We start from the raw sequence: 20029 nt of genomic DNA, 5'->3' as shown, positions 1-20029 counted from the left end.
AACTATTTTGCATCATTTGGCTTTTACAGGCTCTTTGTTTCCCAGCAGATGCAACTTTGATGTGGTCTGTGGTCATAAATCAGCTCAGAGGAAGAGAGATAAAAGAGTAACGAACTCTCACGTACGACTATCAGAAGGAGCTCACTGATGGATTCTTAGTTAGCTCATTCTGCAGCCAGGAATAGACAGTGCAGCTCAAAACCTATAGAAGGCAAGAGGTGCATAATTTTGAATGAAAACCATTTTGCAAAAATGACATCATGCACTTAAAAGGAATCTGTCAGAAAGTTTTTGCTATGTAATCTGACAGCAGACCAGATTGTAAAAATTATAACATGCACTTAAAGGGAATCTATCAGCAGGTTTTAGCTTTGTAATATGACAGCAGCATGATATAATGACAGATAACCTGATTCCAGTGATGTATGGTGGTTTTTCAGTGTATGAGATGTAAGGATACAGAGCTGATCTCCTGATCTAACCTGCTGCACAATTAGACAGCGCTGGGTATAGAGCACAGATGACTAGTGATGAGCGAGCATACTCGCAAGTACTCGGTACTCGCCCGAGCATCTCAGTACTCGAGATGCTCGGAGCTCGCCGAGTACTTGCGAGATGCTCGGCAGGAGCTCAGGTCCCCTCCCTGCATGTTTGGCGCTCTTTAGAGAGCCAATCAACATGCAGGGATTGCCTGCCACTCATTGTAATGCCGCAGCCATGTTGGTTGTGGGCATTACTGTGATTGGCTGTCCGCACAGCGTCATCAGGTCTATATCAGACCGGGCGCCGCCATGCTCCTCACAGTCACTCCGGATCAGACAGTGTAGGGAAAGCTTTGCTGAGCTAGGGAAAGATTTGATCGTGTATTACAGTTAGGTCCATAAATATTTGGACAGAGACAACATTTTTCTAATTTTGGTTCTAGACATTATCACAATGAATTTTAAACTAAACAATTCACATGCAGTTGAAGTTCAGACTTTCAGCTTTCATTTGAGGGTATCCACATTAAAATTGGATGAAGGGTTTAGGAGTTTCTGTTCCTTAACATGTGCCACCCTGTTTTTAAAGGGACCAAAAGTAATTGGACATTTGACCTCAAGGCTATTTCATGGACAGGTGTGGGCAATCCCTTCGTTATGTCATTCTCAATTAAGCAGATAAAAGGCCTGGAGTTGATTTGAGCTGTGGTGCTTGCATTTGGAAGGTTTTGCTGTGAAGTAAACATGCGGTCAAAGGAGCTCTCCATGCAGGTGAAACAAGCCATCCTTAAGCTGCAAAAACAGAAAAAAACCATCCGAGAAATTGCTACAATATTAGGAGTGGCAAAATCTACAGTTTGGTACATCCTGAGAAAGAAAGAAAGCACTGGTGAACTCATCAATGCAAAAAGACCTGGGCGCCCACGGAAGACAACAGTGGTGGATGATCGCAGAATAATCTCCATGGTGAAGAGAAACCCCTTCACAACAGCCAACCAAGTGAACAACACTCTCCAGGAGGTAGGCGTATCAATATCCAAATCTACCATAAAGAGAAGACTGCATGAAAGTAACTACAGAGGGTTCACTGCACGGTGCAAGCCACTCATAAGCATCAAGAATAAAAAGGCTAAAAACATCTAAAAAAGCCAGCACAGTTTTGGAAGAACATTCTTTGGACAGATGAAACCAAGATCAACCTCTACCAGAATGATGGAAAGAGAAAAGTATGGCGAAGGTGTGGTACAGCTCATGATCCAAAGCATACCACATCATCTGTAAAACACGGCGGAGGCAGTGTGATGGCTTGGGCATGCATGGCTGCCAGTGGCACTGGGTCACTAGTGTTTATTGATGATGTGACACAGGACAGAAGCAGCTGAATGAATTCTGATGTATTCAGAGCCACACTGTGTGCTCAGATCCAGCCAAATGCAGCCAAACTGATTGGTCGTCGTTTCATACTAGAGATGGACAATGACCCAAAACATAAAGCCAAAGCAACCCAGGAGTTTATTAAAGCAAAGAAGTGGAATATTCTTGAATGGCCAAGTCAGTCACCTGATCTCAACCCAATTGAGCATGCATTTCACTTGTGAAAAACTAAACTTCAGACAGAAAGGCCCACAAACAAACATCAACTGAAAACCACCACAGTGAAGGCCTGACAGAGCATCAAAAAGGAGGAAACCCAGCGTCTGGTGATGCCCATGAGTTCAAGACTTCAGGCAGTCATTGCCAACAAAGGGTTTTCAACCAAGTACTAGAAATTAACATTTTATTTACAATTATTTAATCTGTCCAATTACTTTTGGTCCCTTTAAAAACAGGGTGGCACATGTTAGGAGCTGAAACTCCTAAACCCTTCAATTTTAATGTGGATACCCTCAAATGAAAGCTGAAAGTCTGAACTTCAACTGCATCTGAATTGTTTTGTTTAAAATTCATTGTGGTAATGTCTAGAACCAAAATTAGAAAAATGTTGTCTCTGTCCAAATATATATGGACCTAACTGTAGGTAGTGTAGGGAGAAAAACCGTACATTACACATATCCATCTTAACAAACAGCCCTTCGGAGGACTAATCCATCTGCAGAGATATCAGGCAGGCAGGGTGTATAGGCAGGCAGGGTATATAGCAGACTGCAGTGCATATAACACAAGAGGCTCCATTCCAGTTCTGTCTGCTGCTGCTGTTAGATATTTCTAGACAAAGGCCCAGGTCTCAGGGGCCAGGAATAATTTTCTTTGGATCTTAATCCTCGTTATTTGTTTAAAAAGCAATCCAGAGAACACCGTTTTTCTGCGCCATTTGCTTGTTGGCACTAAAGAATACAGCCAGGTCCTTTCCATATTAGAGCGCTAGAAATCCAGCTATTTAAAACACTGTTTTCTCCGTCAAATGGATCACATATACGTTGTCAGAAAATACTGCCATATCTGGCCTCCATTAAAAATTTCCTTTAGTGTGTCAGTGAAGCAATTCACCGCAGTTTGCTGTTCAAACTACTTACCTACAGGCCAGGTATTTAAAACTCAGTTTTCCCCGTCACACGGATCACATATAATTGCGCTGAAAATACTGCCATTTTTGGCCTCCATTCAAATTTTTTTTCAGTGTGTCAGTAAAGTTGTTGCCACCAGTTTGCTGTTCAAAATAGTTACCTACAGGCCAGGTATTTAAAGCTGTGGTTTCTCCATCACATGGATCACATATAACTTCGCTCCAAATTCAGCCATTTGTAGTGAGCGTGGAAGATATTGTCCTCCATTTAAAATGGGCAAGGCGTGTGGCAAGGGACGGGTAACTGGACGTGATCGTGATGGTGCATGCAGAGGCCCAGGCCGTGGGCAAGCTGAAATTGTGCTACCACAAACACCCACATCTTCTCGCCCGACCTTCCTGTCCCAATTCCTAGGGGATCACAGCACACCACTATTGAACCCAGAGCAGTGTCAAAAGGTTGTTGGTTGGATAGCGGATAATGCTTCCAGTCACTTAGCCACCACCACCACCCTGTCTTCCACATGGTCAAGTCTCAGTAGCTGTGAGTCTGGACTGCATATTCCTCACCCTGATCCTCCTTCCTCCCACCATGCCGAGTGCCCGGAGACAACTGATCCCATACTTAGACACTCTGAAGAGCTGTTCACTTTTCCATTTATAGATTTGGGCCTCTCGCCTCGTCCACTTGAAGAGGTGCAAGAGGAGATCGCATGTAGCGATGCCCAAATATTTGAGCAGCCACAGTCACACGAAGGCGACGGTGGGAAAGTGTCACAAGAGGTGGAAGATGATGAGACACAATTGCCAGAAAGTCAGGAGGAGGACCAGGGTGCGGAAGTGGAAGACGAGGTGGTGGATGATATAGTAACTAACCCAACCTGGCAGGAGGACATGCAGAGCGAGGACAGCAGCACACAGGGGGAGGGAGGCAGAGCACCCAAACAGGCAGGAAGAAGAAGTGTGGTGGCAGCAGACAGAAGGCAGGCAACCATTCCCCGTAACACCAACACGAAGGAAGTTGCCAGTACAACTGTTAGGTCTTCCTGAGTCTAGTTGTTTTTTAAAGACTCTGCCGATAACCCCAAAAAGGCCATTTGCACCACCTGCCAGGCCAGCATCAGCAGGGGTGGCAAAACGACCAGCCTGACATCCACCAGCATGATCAGGCACATGGCAGCAAAGCAGCCAACTTTATGGGCCAAACCCCAGGGTCCAGGAACAGTGTCTGTGGGTGGCACCATTGCTTCTTCTGTTAGAACCTTGCTCTTAGGTTTTTTCCTTTGCTGGTCACATGACCTTGTTGGCCTATTTAATCCTGCTCCGCCCTTCTGGCTTTGCTGGACTTCATTGTATAACTACTTTCTAGCTAGCCTGTGCTCTGTATCTATCTCTGTTAGTTTGCTTGGTCTACGGACCTCAGTGTTCTATATATTTTGTTTGTTTGTCTGTCTGCTACTATTTCTGTTAGGAGGTGTCCCATTTTCCTCCCAGTCCTTAGTACTTGTAGGGATTCCTTCCCCACATCTATAGGTCTCCGTACAGACTAGCTTAGGACTTTAGCAGGTCTGATCGCAGGATCAGGTTCCCTGTTACATCGTAGGGATTCAGCTGAGTTCTATCGTAGGGACAGATCTCCTCTCTTTCCTTAGCTCTGGTAGCAGAACATAACATCTTCTACTGTTGTGCATGCAAGCCAATCCCCTGTCCATGGTGCATGCGAAGATGCCTCCTGCCCTGCACCTGTCGTTGCACACTCTCAAGTAGCAGCATCAGGAAGCACGTCCACATCCTTGTCCTAGCGCAGCATTCAGTTGTCCATACCCCAGTCCTTGGAACGCTATCGCAAATATGCAGCCAATGCCCCACAGGACACACTACTAAATTTCCACATTTCATGACTCCTTGCGCTCAAAATGCTGCCTTTTAGGCTCGTGGAGATGGAAGTATTCTGCAACCTGATGGCAGCGGCCATCCCTCGGTACTCGGTCCGCAGCTGCCACTATTTCTCCCGGTGTGCCGTCCCCGCATTACACAAGCACGTGTGCCAAAACATTAGCCGTGCCCTGAACAACGCAGTTACTGGGAAAGTCCACCTAACCACGGACACGTGGACAAGTGCTAGTAGGCAGGGGCGGTACATCTCGCTGACGGTACACTGGGTTAACATAGTGGAAGCCAGGACCCAGTCTGACCTTGGGACAGAACACGTCCTCCCGACACCAAGGATTGCGGGCCCTAGGTCAATCAGAGTTGCCCCCACAGTCTACAGCTCCTGCACCTCATCCTCCTCAGCCTCCTCCTCCTCTTCAGCCTCCATCTTCGAAATGACCACATCAGTCACAAGCTGGAAGCACTGCAGCACTGCCTCGGCCAAGCGGCAACAGGCTGTACTATAGCTAATATGCTTAGTTGACAAACCGCACAATGCTGAAGAGTTGTGGACAGCTCTGAAAGAGCAGGCATATCTGTGGCTCACACCACTGAACCTACAGCCAGGCATGGTCGTGTGTGACAATGGCCGGAACCTGGTGGCGGCTCTGAGGCGAGGCGAGCTCACACATGTACCATGCCTGGCCCATGTGCTTAACCTTGTGGTTCATCAGTTTCTCAAATCCTACCCGGAGCTGCCAGATCTGCTTGTTAAAGTATGCCGCCTGTGTGCCCATTTTAGAAAGTCACCTACAGCTTCCGCCGCCCTTGCCGTGTTTCAGCAGCGTTTGCAGCTTCCGGCTCACAGACTGGTGTGTGATGTCGTCACGCGTTGGAACTCTACACTGCAGATATTGGGAAGGATTTGTGAGCAGAAGAGGGCAGTTGTTGAGTACCAGCATCAACAAGGCCGTCGGTGTTCAGTTCAGACTCCACACATAAGACCTTAGGAGTGGACATAGATGTCAGACATATGTACAATCCTCCAAAAGTTTGAGGACTCCACCAAGATGGTGAGCGGCGATGATGCAATAATAAGTGTCACCATCCTGCTTCTCTGTCATCTGAAACGCTCTCTTCTCACAATCAAAGAGGATGCATTGCAGGCGGGGCATGATGAGATGGAGCGAGGAACCATACAGGGTGATTACACACAGCCAAGCCTCATCTCATCCCAATGTGGATTGGGTGACAATGAGGAAGAGGAGAGGGAGGAAGGACAGGAGCTAGTTTCATGCACGTGGATGGCCACAGGACAGAGAGGAGGAGGAGAGCATGGTCAGTCATCCTCTTGGTGAGGACATGGAAGTCTTGCCTGTTAGTAGTCTGGTACGCATGGCTGACTTTATGTTACTCTGCCTTTCCCATGACCCTCGCGCTCTCAAAATTTTGGGTGACAGTCATTACTCGTTGGTGACACTTCTAGACCTAACCTACAAGAAGAACTTTATATCTCTTATTCCTGAGGCAGACAGGTCTACAAAAATGGGGCTGTACCAGAAGGTCCTTGTTGCGGAACTATTAAAAAATTCCCATCTGAAAACGCTGTTGGCAGAGGTCACAGTTCGTTGGACAATCAAGGAGTACAGGCGAGAGAGACACAACTTCAATCCAGCAGAGGCATGGGAACACTGTCAATGTTCTGGGAGAATTTTCTCAGCCCCTCCCATCGCACAAGCCCTGAGGCGTGGGGTACTCTCACAAGGAGTGCAAAGTTTGGGAAGATGCTGAGGGAGTACTTTGCTGACCGTACCAACATCCTCCGTGATTCCTCTGTGCCTTATAATTATTGGATATCCAAGCTGGATACGTGGAATGAACTGGCTCTCTACGCCTTGGAGGTCCTGGCCTGCCCTGCCGCCAGCTTTTTATCAGAGCGGGTTTTTAGTGCCGCTGGTAGAATTATAACCGATAAGCGCATCCGCCTGTCAACTGAAAATGTTGGGAAAACTTTCAAACTTGAGACACCCCTTTAAGTGGCATCTTGGACACCTACAGATCTAGTACTGTTGAAGGCACATACGTACAGCTGTGTCAGTAGATCATGCTATAGCGTTTCCAAACCGAGGATGTATGACTCTGAGGTTCCCTGAAAAAAATTCAGATGTTCCCCATAGCTAACAAAAAAGCTGCCACTTTTATAGCAGGGATGGCCATGATGTACAAAGGAAGCATACGTACAGTAGTTTGCATCATTCAATATTGGAGAGCATGCAACGGTGCACAATGCTGGATCCTTCTACCAACCTAAAATCCCAAGTACATATTGCTACAGGTTTGGCCGTGCCCAGAGGTGACTGCTTATTAAACCCGTCCAATTCACAAGTTTATCTCCAAGGCTTCTTGTCATTGAGTTGTGAAGATGCAACATGAGAAGGGCTCGTGTGTTCGGCGAGAAGAGGTTACTTACATAACACTGCAGTTTGGGGCTAATTTTTAAAGCTCGCTGTAGAAAGCGCGTCTTAGGTCTTATCCTTCGCTCCAGGCCGAGATTCGGTCTTCCGGATGGATTTAACTGCTTTGTGGAGTGAACGTCGCTGACAGGTAAAACTTGGGAATCTGTGCCCCAGGCACGCAATTGTCTGCTTGAGATAACACCGCCGAAGAAACGAAAGAAGATTGGAAAGTAAGGCAGATAGTAAAGTTGTTAAAAACTACGAAACTACTACACATTTCTTTGATTTATTTTTTGGGGGGGTGGGGGGGGGGTCCTATGATCTTTATGTATTAATGCCAAAAGTCAAGCGGCTGGGAAGGACACTGGGAAAAGTCATTTGTCACTGTGTTATGTGAAGAGTAGAGTGAGATCAAAAACAGCATAATCAGGTGCCCAAAGCTTGGAAGTGCACATGTAACCCAGAGAATGTCCTAACAAGCCTGTGTACTGTTCTGGGCATAAGTTGTTATACAGAAGTGTGTCATGTTATAAATAGGAAATCTGCAAACCACTTTATTGAAAATCATGTTGTTTTACCCCCACTCCAAAGTCCCACCCGCTATGTGTCTCCCTTCTGTGCCCATTTCCTGTTAAGTGTAATCCATCTCCAGCAACAGAGATGAGATGGATTACAGATATTGGGTCCGGTATTGGTTTCAACAGGAAGTGGGGCCAGGTGTTTATCTTTCTACCGGAAACTGGGGCGGGTCTTTATCTCTCTACACTGAAGCGGGGGCGCATCTTTATCTCTCTACAGGAAGCGGGGTGGGTCTTTATCTGTACAGGAAGTGGGGCAGATCTTTATTTCTCTACAGGAAGCGGGCGGGTCTTTATCTCTACAGGAAGTGGGGCGGATCTTTATCTCTCTTCAGGAAGTGGGGCGGGTCTATATCTCTACAGGAAGCGGGGTGAGTCTTTATCTCTCTACAGGAAGCGGGGGTGGGTCTTTATCTCTACAGGAAGTGGGACAGATCTTTATCTCTCTACAGGAAATGGGGCGGGTCTATATCTCTACAGGAAGTGGGGCGGGTATTTATCTCTCTACTGGAAGCGGGGGCGGGTCTTTATCTCTACAGGAAGCGGGGCGAGTCTTTATCTCTCTACAGGAAGCGGGGGTGGGTCTTTATCTGTACAGGAAGCTGGGCAGGTCTTTATCTCTACAGGAAGTGGGGCAGGCCTTTATCTCTCTACAGGAAGCTGGGGCGGGTCTTTATCTCTCTACACTGAAGCGGGGGTGGATCTTTATCTCTCTATAGGAAGCGGGACAGGTCTATATCTCTACAGGAAGCGGGGCAGGTCTTTATCTCTCTACAGGAAGTGGGGCGGGTCTTTATCTCTATTGGAAGTGAGGCAGATCTTTATCTCTCTACAGGAAGTGGGGCGAGTCTTTATCTTTACAGGAAGCGGGGCGGGTCTTTATCTCTCTACAGGAAGCGGGGCGGGTCTTTATCTCATCTACACTGAAGAGAGGGAGGGCCTTTATCACTCTACAAGAAGCTAGGGTGGGTCTTTATCTCTCTACACTGAAGCAGGGGAGGGTCTTTATCTCTCTACAGGAACCTCGGATGGGTCTTTATCTCTCTACACTGAAGCGGGGGTGGATCTTTATCTCTCTACAGGAAGCGGGGCGGGTCTATATCTCTACAGGAAGCGGGGCGGGTCTTTATCTCTACAGGAAGTGGGGCAGGCCTTTATCTCTCTACAGGAAGTGGGGCGGGTCTTTATCTCTACTGGAAGTGGGGCAGATCTTTATCTCTCTACAGGAAGTGGGGCGAGTCTTTATCTCTACAGAAAGTGGGGTGGGTCTTTATCTCTACTGGAAGTGGGGCAGATCTTTATCTCTCTACAGGAAGTGGGGCGAGTCTTTATCTCTACAGGAAGCGGGGCGGATCTTTATCTCTCTACAGGAAGCGGGGCGGGTCTTTATCTCTCTACACTGAAGAGAGGGAGGGCCTTTATCGCTCTACAGGAAGCTAGGGTGGGTCTTTATCTCTCTACACTGAAGCAGGGGAGGGTCTTTATCTCTCTACAGGAACCTTGGATGGGTCTTTATCTCTCTACACTAAAGCGGGGGAGGGTCTGTTTCTCTCTACTGGAAGCTGGAGTGGGTTTTTATCTCTCTATACTGAAGAGCGGGAGGGTCTTTATCTCTCTACAGGAATCTGGGGTGGGTTTTTATCTCTCTACACTGAAGCGGGGGAGGGTCTTTATCTCTCCACAGGAAGCGGGGGTGGGTCTTTATTTCTATACAGAAAACTGGGGCTGGGTCTTTATCTCTCTACAGGAACTGGGGTGGGTCTTTATCTCTTTCTACAGGAAGCAGGGGCAGGTCTTTATCTCTCTACACTGAAGCTGGAGAGGGTCTTTATCTCTCGACAGGAAGCGGGGGTGGGTCTTTATTTCTATACAGGAAGCTTAGCCTGGGTCTTTATCTCTCTACACTAAAATGGGGGCGGATCTTTATCCCTCTACAAGAAGCAGGAGCAAGTCTTTATCTCTTTCTACAGGAAGCTGGGGTGAGTCTTTATCTATATACAGGAAGCTGGGGCTGGGTCTTTATCTCTCTACACTGAAGCAAGGGTGGGTCTTTATCTATCTACAGGAAGTGGGGTTTGTCTTTATTTCTATACAGGAAGCTCTTTCTGGTCTTTATCTCTCTACAGGAAGTGCAGGGGTGGGTTTTTATTTCACTACAGGAAGCAGGGCAGGCTTTTATCTCACTACAATAAGCAGGGGCTGAGTCTTTCTCTACAAGAAGCAGGAGCTGGTCTTTATTTCTCTACATGAAACAGGGGTAGGTCTTTATCTATCTACAGAAAGTGGGAGGCAGTTTTTTATTTTTATCTCTCTACAGGTAGCAGGGGCTGAGTCTTTCTCACTACAGGAAGTGGGAGCGGGTCTTTATTTCTCTACAGGAAACAGTTACAGGTCTTTATCTCTCTACAGGAAGTGGGTGCAGGTCTTTATGTCTCTAAAAGAAGTGGGGGCTGGTCTTTATCTCTCTACTGGAAGCAGGTGCCGGTCTTTATTTCTGTACAGGAAACAGGGGCAGGTTTTTATCTCTCTACAGGAAGAGGGGGTGGGTTTTTATTTCTCTACAGGAAGTGGGGGCAGGTCTTTAACTCTGTACAGGAAGTGGTGATTGGAATTTGTCAGTTTGCTTCTGCTCCCCTGTCTGTCAAACTAATACAAGCATAAGAGAGTGTATGGGTTTCAGTTCAGGGCAGATAAGTCATTGGACAATGGCATGAGCAATGCATGCTGGGAAGTGAGAGAAAGTAATTCCCTGCACCTATAGTGCTATCAGAATGCTGATAAAAAAAGAACTGCTTGATGAAAAAAAACATTGATGGCAAGCCACTATGTTGGGAGATTGACAGCCCATTTGCACTACAAGATTATCTAGAGATGAGAATTCTTGATACTCGGCCATTGTAAATGTATCCTTAGTCTATGTTCACATGTTGTGTTGGTGTTCTCATCTGAGAATGGCCGTTAGGATTAATACCATTTAATTAAATGAGTGATATGTGTAAAGTAAACATTGGCCAAACAAGGTGTAAAATTGAACAATACCTGAGCAACTCAAGGGTTGACCAAAGTATGAAAGTAAACAGTGTCCTACAAACTCAATGCTCTGCCAATGTCTTAGGTAAACTATTTAAGACCAATTCACCTCCCCCTGCTGTTACATCTGTAATTGTGTATTTTTTCATGAACTCATGTGAACTTTTTTGTTCAGAGTAGTCACTATTTTTTCAGACATAAATATCTTTTTCCACTAAATAATTTGATCAAATTGCCCTTTTTTCCAAAATGGTTTAATAGGTTCACATATGTCTTGCATTGGTGACCTAACACCTTGCATTGTTCATGCTTTTGTGGTGGAAGCAAAGCTGAACTTTGGGATCCTGAAAAACGCAGCAAAAAGACGCAGCAAAACTTGTTTTACTGCCAAGAGAGCTGGTTTTGCCTGCAGAAAAAAATGCAGCAAAAATACAATGTGTGAACATAGCCTAAGTCTCTGACCCTTTCTCTTAGCAGTACCAGCTATCTTTCTTCAACACTTTCGGACCTGTTCAAGAGTCAGGGTCATACACTACGCCCAAGAGGTACCAATTACACTACTCATATTCCAATTCCGGCCCTACCTACGTCAGACTGTGGCATCCCCACGCCTCTGCATTTAGCGTGGTCAACTGCTCTGTCTTATGAAGAATCCCATTGACCAGTAGACCTCTCCTCCTGTGAACAATGTTGCAAGGGGCTGCACTTGTAAAGATAAACGACTCTTACACAGGCAATTAAATCTTTTTGCATTGATGACATAAGTAGAGATGAGCGTTGTTCTACTCGAACTGTTCGCCAATCTCAAATTCGAGCTGTTTTGGGCGGTGTTCGAGCTGGTCGGCGAACACGAACAATTTGAGAAAAATTCGGCTGTTCGAGGTTATGTTCGATAACTGTTCGTGCACCAAAATCATAACTGGATTTTTTCTCAGTAATGATGAAAATTAATGTTAATACGCAGTTTGAGTGTACAGCGGGGCGGGGGGAGGGGCAGGGGATGGATCTCTGCAGGAACAATGAAGATCTCCATTTTTTTTTCTCTTTCCCGCATTTGCAGTGGGGAGGTGCAATCTGTCAGCCTATCAGCAGCGCACACACGGAGCGAAGTGCTTTTTTTCACACAAGCAAGGGCATGTGTGATTGGCAGTGTATGTCACATGTCCTTGCCCTATAAGACCAAGCCATTTTCCCCGTCGCCACCATTTTCTCACTGCTGCAGCTGCGTGTTAGACGGCACCGCTGTTGCTGTGTGTTCTATACCTTGTTAATTTCAAGCCAATTTTCACACAAATATACAGATAGCTTGGGAGTAGGGAATAGTTGTGATTGCAGTCCTTTTAAGGACTAGGTTACAGCATTTCCTACGACTTTTATCAGGGAGGTCTGTGCTCTTAAATAGATAGGTTGTGGGAGTAAAGACTAATTGTAATTGGAGTCCTTTTCAGGACTAGGTTACATGAGTTCCTATCAGTTTTTGCCAGGCAGGTCTGTGCCAGTGCTGTGCAAGTTTTTTTCACAGCATTTGGCTGAATCTAGCAAAGCTAATCCTTTTTGGCCTATTGCAGAGTGTGTTAGTCAGTGGAGTAGCCTATCTGTGTTGCAAGATATAACACCTGTGTATAGAATACCAATTTTTTTACTGCACCTAGTGAAGTAAAATCTTTTGGGCATAGCATCATTCTATTAGTCCATCTATACTGACCTCCATCAGGTTGCAAACTGAATATAATTTTTTTCTGCATCTAGCTCTGAAAAAATATTTGGGCTTCTAGCAGTGTGTGGGACTTGGTCTATTAGTCCATCTATACTGACCTGTAGCACCCTGAGGATTCGGCTGCTACAGGGGTATTGCACCTCAACCCAGAGGTGTGATATTCCACTCCCGGGTAAGGAAGGAGTGTGGAACTGGGCTCAGATAGACTGCATGCACTACATACATCCCATTCCAGAGGAGCAGGCCGACGGCACTCCCACTTAGAAATGTGCAGGTGCGACCGAGCCTGTTCCTGGCTGGAGTGGGAGGGGGGAGGAACATCCCATGTAGTGTAGGGGCAGATAGGGGGAGCAGTCTGGGTAGTGGTAGGAGCTCATTGGGTGCTGGTCACCTGAGCTCACACATAGAGGGATATATAAGGAGGGCACCAACTAGGATCAGGGTCAGTGGCAGAGAACAAGTCAGACGCAGAGAGCCTGTCAGATGAGGAGGAGCGGAAGCTGGCAGAGGAGCAGCTGAAAGAAAGAGAGGCCCTGGAGAGAGAGTGGAGTAAAGAAGGAGACCCAGAGGGGGACAAAGAAGGGACCCAAGAACCCAAATAAGAACACCGGGTGAGGAGTCAGCAAGAGGGTACCGGAACCCAAGCTGGTGGGGGCAAAGACATTCCCCAGCCAGAGACCGGAGACCGTGGGCAGTGTCTGTCACGGTCACCCACTACATTCACCCTGAAGGCAGACCACATGGAGGGTCAGGGAACCTGAGGCCAAAGGTTGCCCAACAGAAGGCCCGAGGGAGCCGGATTTAGGTGAATCACTGGTGGGGACGGCTGAAGGAAGGACAGAGGGAGAGCTCAGGGCCACGCTCTGGACTTGTTTGGGGGTTGGCCGGATCCAGGACCTGGTGGACGCAGCACGGCTCGGGAGGTCACTTGGAGCTAGAGTGACCAGGAACATCTGCAGTAAGTAAAGACCCTTAACTGCACTACCCGAGTCTGTCATCATTACCGGCTGCATCGCACCACCACAACCCCCATCCTCTGCGCCTGTCCCCTCTGAGGCTATACCCCTCCCGTTGGGGGTTATCCCACCAAGCTGCGCATCCACCATCAGCCTCAGCGGACCCTGCTGCAGCGGCGGCCACAGTGACCGCATCACAACGGGTGGCGTAGTCGACACAACGAACTTTAATAACATCAGTAAAGACTGCCACATAACCCTGAGCTTGACGCCCTGGGCACGGGACCGGGTCACAGCCGCTCGGAGACTACAACCCCCCATCTGATCCGGTGCCGGGTATTCCCCTCAAAAAGGAATATGTCCCAGGGGGCGCGTCAACTTTGGCGTAGTCGGCAGGATTACGTGCCCGCAACACCCGGGTACTGCGTGCCTGAAGAAAAGTGCAAGTTTACCTCAGAAAGAAGACTCCTGCCGGTTCCGGAGGGTCCACGCCATCGGACTCCATCAACAGTCGTTTCCCGCCGATTGTCCGCCATTTCCAGCTTGTTCCCGCCATCTGCAGAGTTTCCCGCCACTGGGAAGCGATTCCCGCCAAAACCGCAGATTTCCCGCCTTGGAAGAGCAGCGGACGCCATTATGGGCGTGCCAAAGGAGGGCAAGAGGCCACCTCCCATCGTGGGCCAGGACAGAAAATGGCGCCAAAAGTGGAAACCGCCCCCACCAACAGAGACTGTGATGCTGGAGGTGTCTGTCAGCGTGAAAGAACTACCCCTGGAGCTGACAGTCACCGAGTTGCCCCGGGACCGCCCTCGAAGTGGGAGGAGACGAAAGAAAAGAGCAAAGATGGGTGTCGCTTGGAGCAGTCTAGAACGAGCGCACCCGGAGGCGAGGTGTCCAGAGCAAGAGCACCCGGAGTCGAGGAGAGAAAGAGTAGACCCGGGAATGGAGCGGCAGCAGAGCAGCACCGGCCCGCTGGCCAGGAGCCTGCAGAAGGAAGAAGGAGGAGAGCAGAGCAGCACCGGCCCGCTGGCCAGGAGCCTGCCGGAAGCAGAGCAGAGCAGCACCGACCCGATGGTCAGGAGCCTGCTAGAGTCGACAACCCCGCTAGGCTTAGCGGAGATCCTGGCGCAGCTTCCCCGAGATCGGGAGTGCGCGCGGAGTGCCCTGGAGGGCCTCGCGGGAAGGATGGCCCGAGTGCAGAGGGAGATCCTGGCGGAGTGGGGCCGGGAGATGGCCCAGCAAGCTGGAATCCGCCCACGGAACCCGCTCCCTTGGAAGAAGACACCGACTACCTCTGCGGATGACGCGGGAGGACCCAAGGCCGGAGACGGCGCAGAAGAGGGAGCGAGACGTATGGCAGCAGGTAAGGGGGATGCCTATACCCCATACCGGAAGACCACCCACCTGCCCCAGCTCCCCGTCGCAGAGCCCGAAAGTCCCCCTGCCGTACCCGAGACCGCCATGACACCGCCACCGACTAGGCCCCAACCGGAAGCCGCCGTCGCGACCCCAGTGACGCCACGCGTCGTGACCCGGAGCGTGGCGCAGGAAGAAGAGCCTCCGGCCTGGTCGCAGGGCCTAGCGTTTCCGGGCGCCGCATCCAAAGCAGAGCCATCTACCTCCGCGGAGCCTCCGGCCTGGTCGCAAGGCCAGGTAACCCAGGGCGCCGCCGTTCTTACGGTGCCCTTCACCTTCCAGGTGCCCCAGGCCTGGCCGCAAGGCCTGGGCAACCCGGGCGCCATCACCACCGCGCCCGCGCCCGTAATACCAAGGGTGCCACACCTGGGGGAGGACCTCTTCGGCCAGCTCACATGGCCGGACGGGCGGCCCTTCATCTGGCCCGAAGGGTACCCTGAGCTAGAGCGGCAGCAAAGACGAGGGCCCTTGTGTGAGCCCCTGATCCCGGCTCCAAAGCCCGTGACTCGGGTCTCGCCTCCACTCGAGGAAGCCCAGTTCGTGTGGGACCCCACGGGAGAAGATTTGATGGGGTTCACCGGAGAGACTCGGGCAGCTGCAGCAGAGCGTACCGAGTGTTGCCGTCAACAGCTGGCAGAGTTCAAGAGAGAGCGGGAGGAGAGGCGGGCCAGAGAGCAATGGGCCCGGACCCGCAGCGCGGAGCAAAAGAGCCGGACCAGAAGGGACCCCCGTGCAGCAGATCGTCCCCGTACCATCGGGACGGTAATAAAGTTTAATGCGCAGCATGGGTGGGGCTTCATAAAGGACCAGAACACCATGGGTGACGTCTTCGTTACCCGACGGGATGTCGAGTCTCACCTGCCAGAGGGCCACAAAGGCCGTGACCTCTACGTCGGTGACGAGGTAACGTTCACCCGGCACAAGTGTGCCAAGGGACCTTACGCCCTCCACGTGCATCGCCTGACAGAGGAGGAGTTGCGGTGTAGGGAGGAAGAGCCAGAAGACCCGGACGGGTTCAAGGCTAGGAGGTACTACGATTAAGAACAGTAGTAAAGAAAAACTGTATATAGTTACCCGTCGGGGTACACAAGAAACCGTGGCTGCTTTAACGTTTAGTCCCCGTTGGGACCAGTGAACAGTTTAACCCGTGTGTCCCTTACCCAAACCAGGCTGAGGACTGTGAGCAGCCATCCCTTTCCCTTACCTGGCCGGGGACTGAGAACGGCCAAAACTTCCCTGTACATAGTTGCGCTTCCTAAGGCGCCCCCTACTGGTTTTATAAGGAACTGTTTTTCGAAAGACTGTCGCACTTTACCTGGTCACGAGTTGCACGGTGACCAGAGGAGGAAGAAAGAAAGAGACGACGAGAATGTTATGATGATGTTTATATGAAAAAGTTTATATATATATAATGTTTTACATGTTTTATATGTTGATATAAAAATTTGTATGTTTTGGTGTTTTTGTCTTTGCAGCCCGAGGACGTGCTGTGGTTTACCAGGGGGGAATGTAGCACCCTGAGGATTCGGCTGCTACAGGGGTATTGCACCTCAACCCAGAGGTGTGATATTCCACTCCCGGGTAAGGAAGGAGTGTGGAACTGGGCTCAGATAGACTGCATGCACTACATACATCCCATTCCAGAGGAGCAGGCCGACGGCACTCCCACTTAGAAATGTGCAGGTGCGACCGAGCCTGTTCCTGGCTGGAGTGGGAGGGGGGAGGAACATCCCATGTAGTGTAGGGGCAGATAGGGGGAGCAGTCTGGGTAGTGGTAGGAGCTCATTGGGTGCTGGTCACCTGAGCTCACACATAGAGGGATATATAAGGAGGGCACCAACTAGGATCAGGGTCAGTGGCAGAGAACAAGTCAGACGCAGAGAGCCTGTCAGATGAGGAGGAGCGGAAGCTGGCAGAGGAGCAGCTGAAAGAAAGAGAGGCCCTGGAGAGAGAGTGGAGTAAAGAAGGAGACCCAGAGGGGGACAAAGAAGGGACCCAAGAACCCAAATAAGAACACCGGGTGAGGAGTCAGCAAGAGGGTACCGGAACCCAAGCTGGTGGGGGCAAAGACATTCCCCAGCCAGAGACCGGAGACCGTGGGCAGTGTCTGTCACGGTCACCCACTACATTCACCCTGAAGGCAGACCACATGGAGGGTCAGGGAACCTGAGGCCAAAGGTTGCCCAACAGAAGGCCCGAGGGAGCCGGATTTAGGTGAATCACTGGTGGGGACGGCTGAAGGAAGGACAGAGGGAGAGCTCAGGGCCACGCTCTGGACTTGTTTGGGGGTTGGCCGGATCCAGGACCTGGTGGACGCAGCACGGCTCGGGAGGTCACTTGGAGCTAGAGTGACCAGGAACATCTGCAGTAAGTAAAGACCCTTAACTGCACTACCCGAGTCTGTCATCATTACCGGCTGCATCGCACCACCACAACCCCCATCCTCTGCGCCTGTCCCCTCTGAGGCTATACCCCTCCCGTTGGGGGTTATCCCACCAAGCTGCGCATCCACCATCAGCCTCAGCGGACCCTGCTGCAGCGGCGGCCACAGTGACCGCATCACAACGGGTGGCGTAGTCGACACAACGAACTTTAATAACATCAGTAAAGACTGCCACATAACCCTGAGCTTGACGCCCTGGGCACGGGACCGGGTCACAGCCGCTCGGAGACTACAACCCCCCATCTGATCCGGTGCCGGGTATTCCCCTCAAAAAGGAATATGTCCCAGGGGGCGCGTCAACTTTGGCGTAGTCGGCAGGATTACGTGCCCGCAACACCCGGGTACTGCGTGCCTGAAGAAAAGTGCAAGTTTACCTCAGAAAGAAGACTCCTGCCGGTTCCGGAGGGTCCACGCCATCGGACTCCATCAACAGTCGTTTCCCGCCGATTGTCCGCCATTTCCAGCTTGTTCCCGCCATCTGCAGAGTTTCCCGCCACTGGGAAGCGATTCCCGCCAAAACCGCAGATTTCCCGCCTTGGAAGAGCAGCGGACGCCATTATGGGCGTGCCAAAGGAGGGCAAGAGGCCACCTCCCATCGTGGGCCAGGACAGAAAATGGCGCCAAAAGTGGAAACCGCCCCCACCAACAGAGACTGTGATGCTGGAGGTGTCTGTCAGCGTGAAAGAACTACCCCTGGAGCTGACAGTCACCGAGTTGCCCCGGGACCGCCCTCGAAGTGGGAGGAGACGAAAGAAAAGAGCAAAGATGGGTGTCGCTTGGAGCAGTCTAGAACGAGCGCACCCGGAGGCGAGGTGTCCAGAGCAAGAGCACCCGGAGTCGAGGAGAGAAAGAGTAGACCCGGGAATGGAGCGGCAGCAGAGCAGCACCGGCCCGCTGGCCAGGAGCCTGCAGAAGGAAGAAGGAGGAGAGCAGAGCAGCACCGGCCCGCTGGCCAGGAGCCTGCCGGAAGCAGAGCAGAGCAGCACCGACCCGATGGTCAGGAGCCTGCTAGAGTCGACAACCCCGCTAGGCTTAGCGGAGATCCTGGCGCAGCTTCCCCGAGATCGGGAGTGCGCGCGGAGTGCCCTGGAGGGCCTCGCGGGAAGGATGGCCCGAGTGCAGAGGGAGATCCTGGCGGAGTGGGGCCGGGAGATGGCCCAGCAAGCTGGAATCCGCCCACGGAACCCGCTCCCTTGGAAGAAGACACCGACTACCTCTGCGGATGACGCGGGAGGACCCAAGGCCGGAGACGGCGCAGAAGAGGGAGCGAGACGTATGGCAGCAGGTAAGGGGGATGCCTATACCCCATACCGGAAGACCACCCACCTGCCCCAGCTCCCCGTCGCAGAGCCCGAAAGTCCCCCTGCCGTACCCGAGACCGCCATGACACCGCCACCGACTAGGCCCCAACCGGAAGCCGCCGTCGCGACCCCAGTGACGCCACGCGTCGTGACCCGGAGCGTGGCGCAGGAAGAAGAGCCTCCGGCCTGGTCGCAGGGCCTAGCGTTTCCGGGCGCCGCATCCAAAGCAGAGCCATCTACCTCCGCGGAGCCTCCGGCCTGGTCGCAAGGCCAGGTAACCCAGGGCGCCGCCGTTCTTACGGTGCCCTTCACCTTCCAGGTGCCCCAGGCCTGGCCGCAAGGCCTGGGCAACCCGGGCGCCATCACCACCGCGCCCGCGCCCGTAATACCAAGGGTGCCACACCTGGGGGAGGACCTCTTCGGCCAGCTCACATGGCCGGACGGGCGGCCCTTCATCTGGCCCGAAGGGTACCCTGAGCTAGAGCGGCAGCAAAGACGAGGGCCCTTGTGTGAGCCCCTGATCCCGGCTCCAAAGCCCGTGACTCGGGTCTCGCCTCCACTCGAGGAAGCCCAGTTCGTGTGGGACCCCACGGGAGAAGATTTGATGGGGTTCACCGGAGAGACTCGGGCAGCTGCAGCAGAGCGTACCGAGTGTTGCCGTCAACAGCTGGCAGAGTTCAAGAGAGAGCGGGAGGAGAGGCGGGCCAGAGAGCAATGGGCCCGGACCCGCAGCGCGGAGCAAAAGAGCCGGACCAGAAGGGACCCCCGTGCAGCAGATCGTCCCCGTACCATCGGGACGGTAATAAAGTTTAATGCGCAGCATGGGTGGGGCTTCATAAAGGACCAGAACACCATGGGTGACGTCTTCGTTACCCGACGGGATGTCGAGTCTCACCTGCCAGAGGGCCACAAAGGCCGTGACCTCTACGTCGGTGACGAGGTAACGTTCACCCGGCACAAGTGTGCCAAGGGACCTTACGCCCTCCACGTGCATCGCCTGACAGAGGAGGAGTTGCGGTGTAGGGAGGAAGAGCCAGAAGACCCGGACGGGTTCAAGGCTAGGAGGTACTACGATTAAGAACAGTAGTAAAGAAAAACTGTATATAGTTACCCGTCGGGGTACACAAGAAACCGTGGCTGCTTTAACGTTTAGTCCCCGTTGGGACCAGTGAACAGTTTAACCCGTGTGTCCCTTACCCAAACCAGGCTGAGGACTGTGAGCAGCCATCCCTTTCCCTTACCTGGCCGGGGACTGAGAACGGCCAAAACTTCCCT

The sequence above is a fragment of the Phyllobates terribilis genome, unplaced genomic scaffold, assembly GCF_046119375.1.
Source record: "Phyllobates terribilis strain yellow unplaced genomic scaffold, ASM4611937v1 Scaffold_7__3_contigs__length_470593459, whole genome shotgun sequence".
Taxonomy (NCBI): domain Eukaryota; kingdom Metazoa; phylum Chordata; class Amphibia; order Anura; family Dendrobatidae; genus Phyllobates; species Phyllobates terribilis.
Note: the sequence above shows the minus strand (reverse complement) of the source record.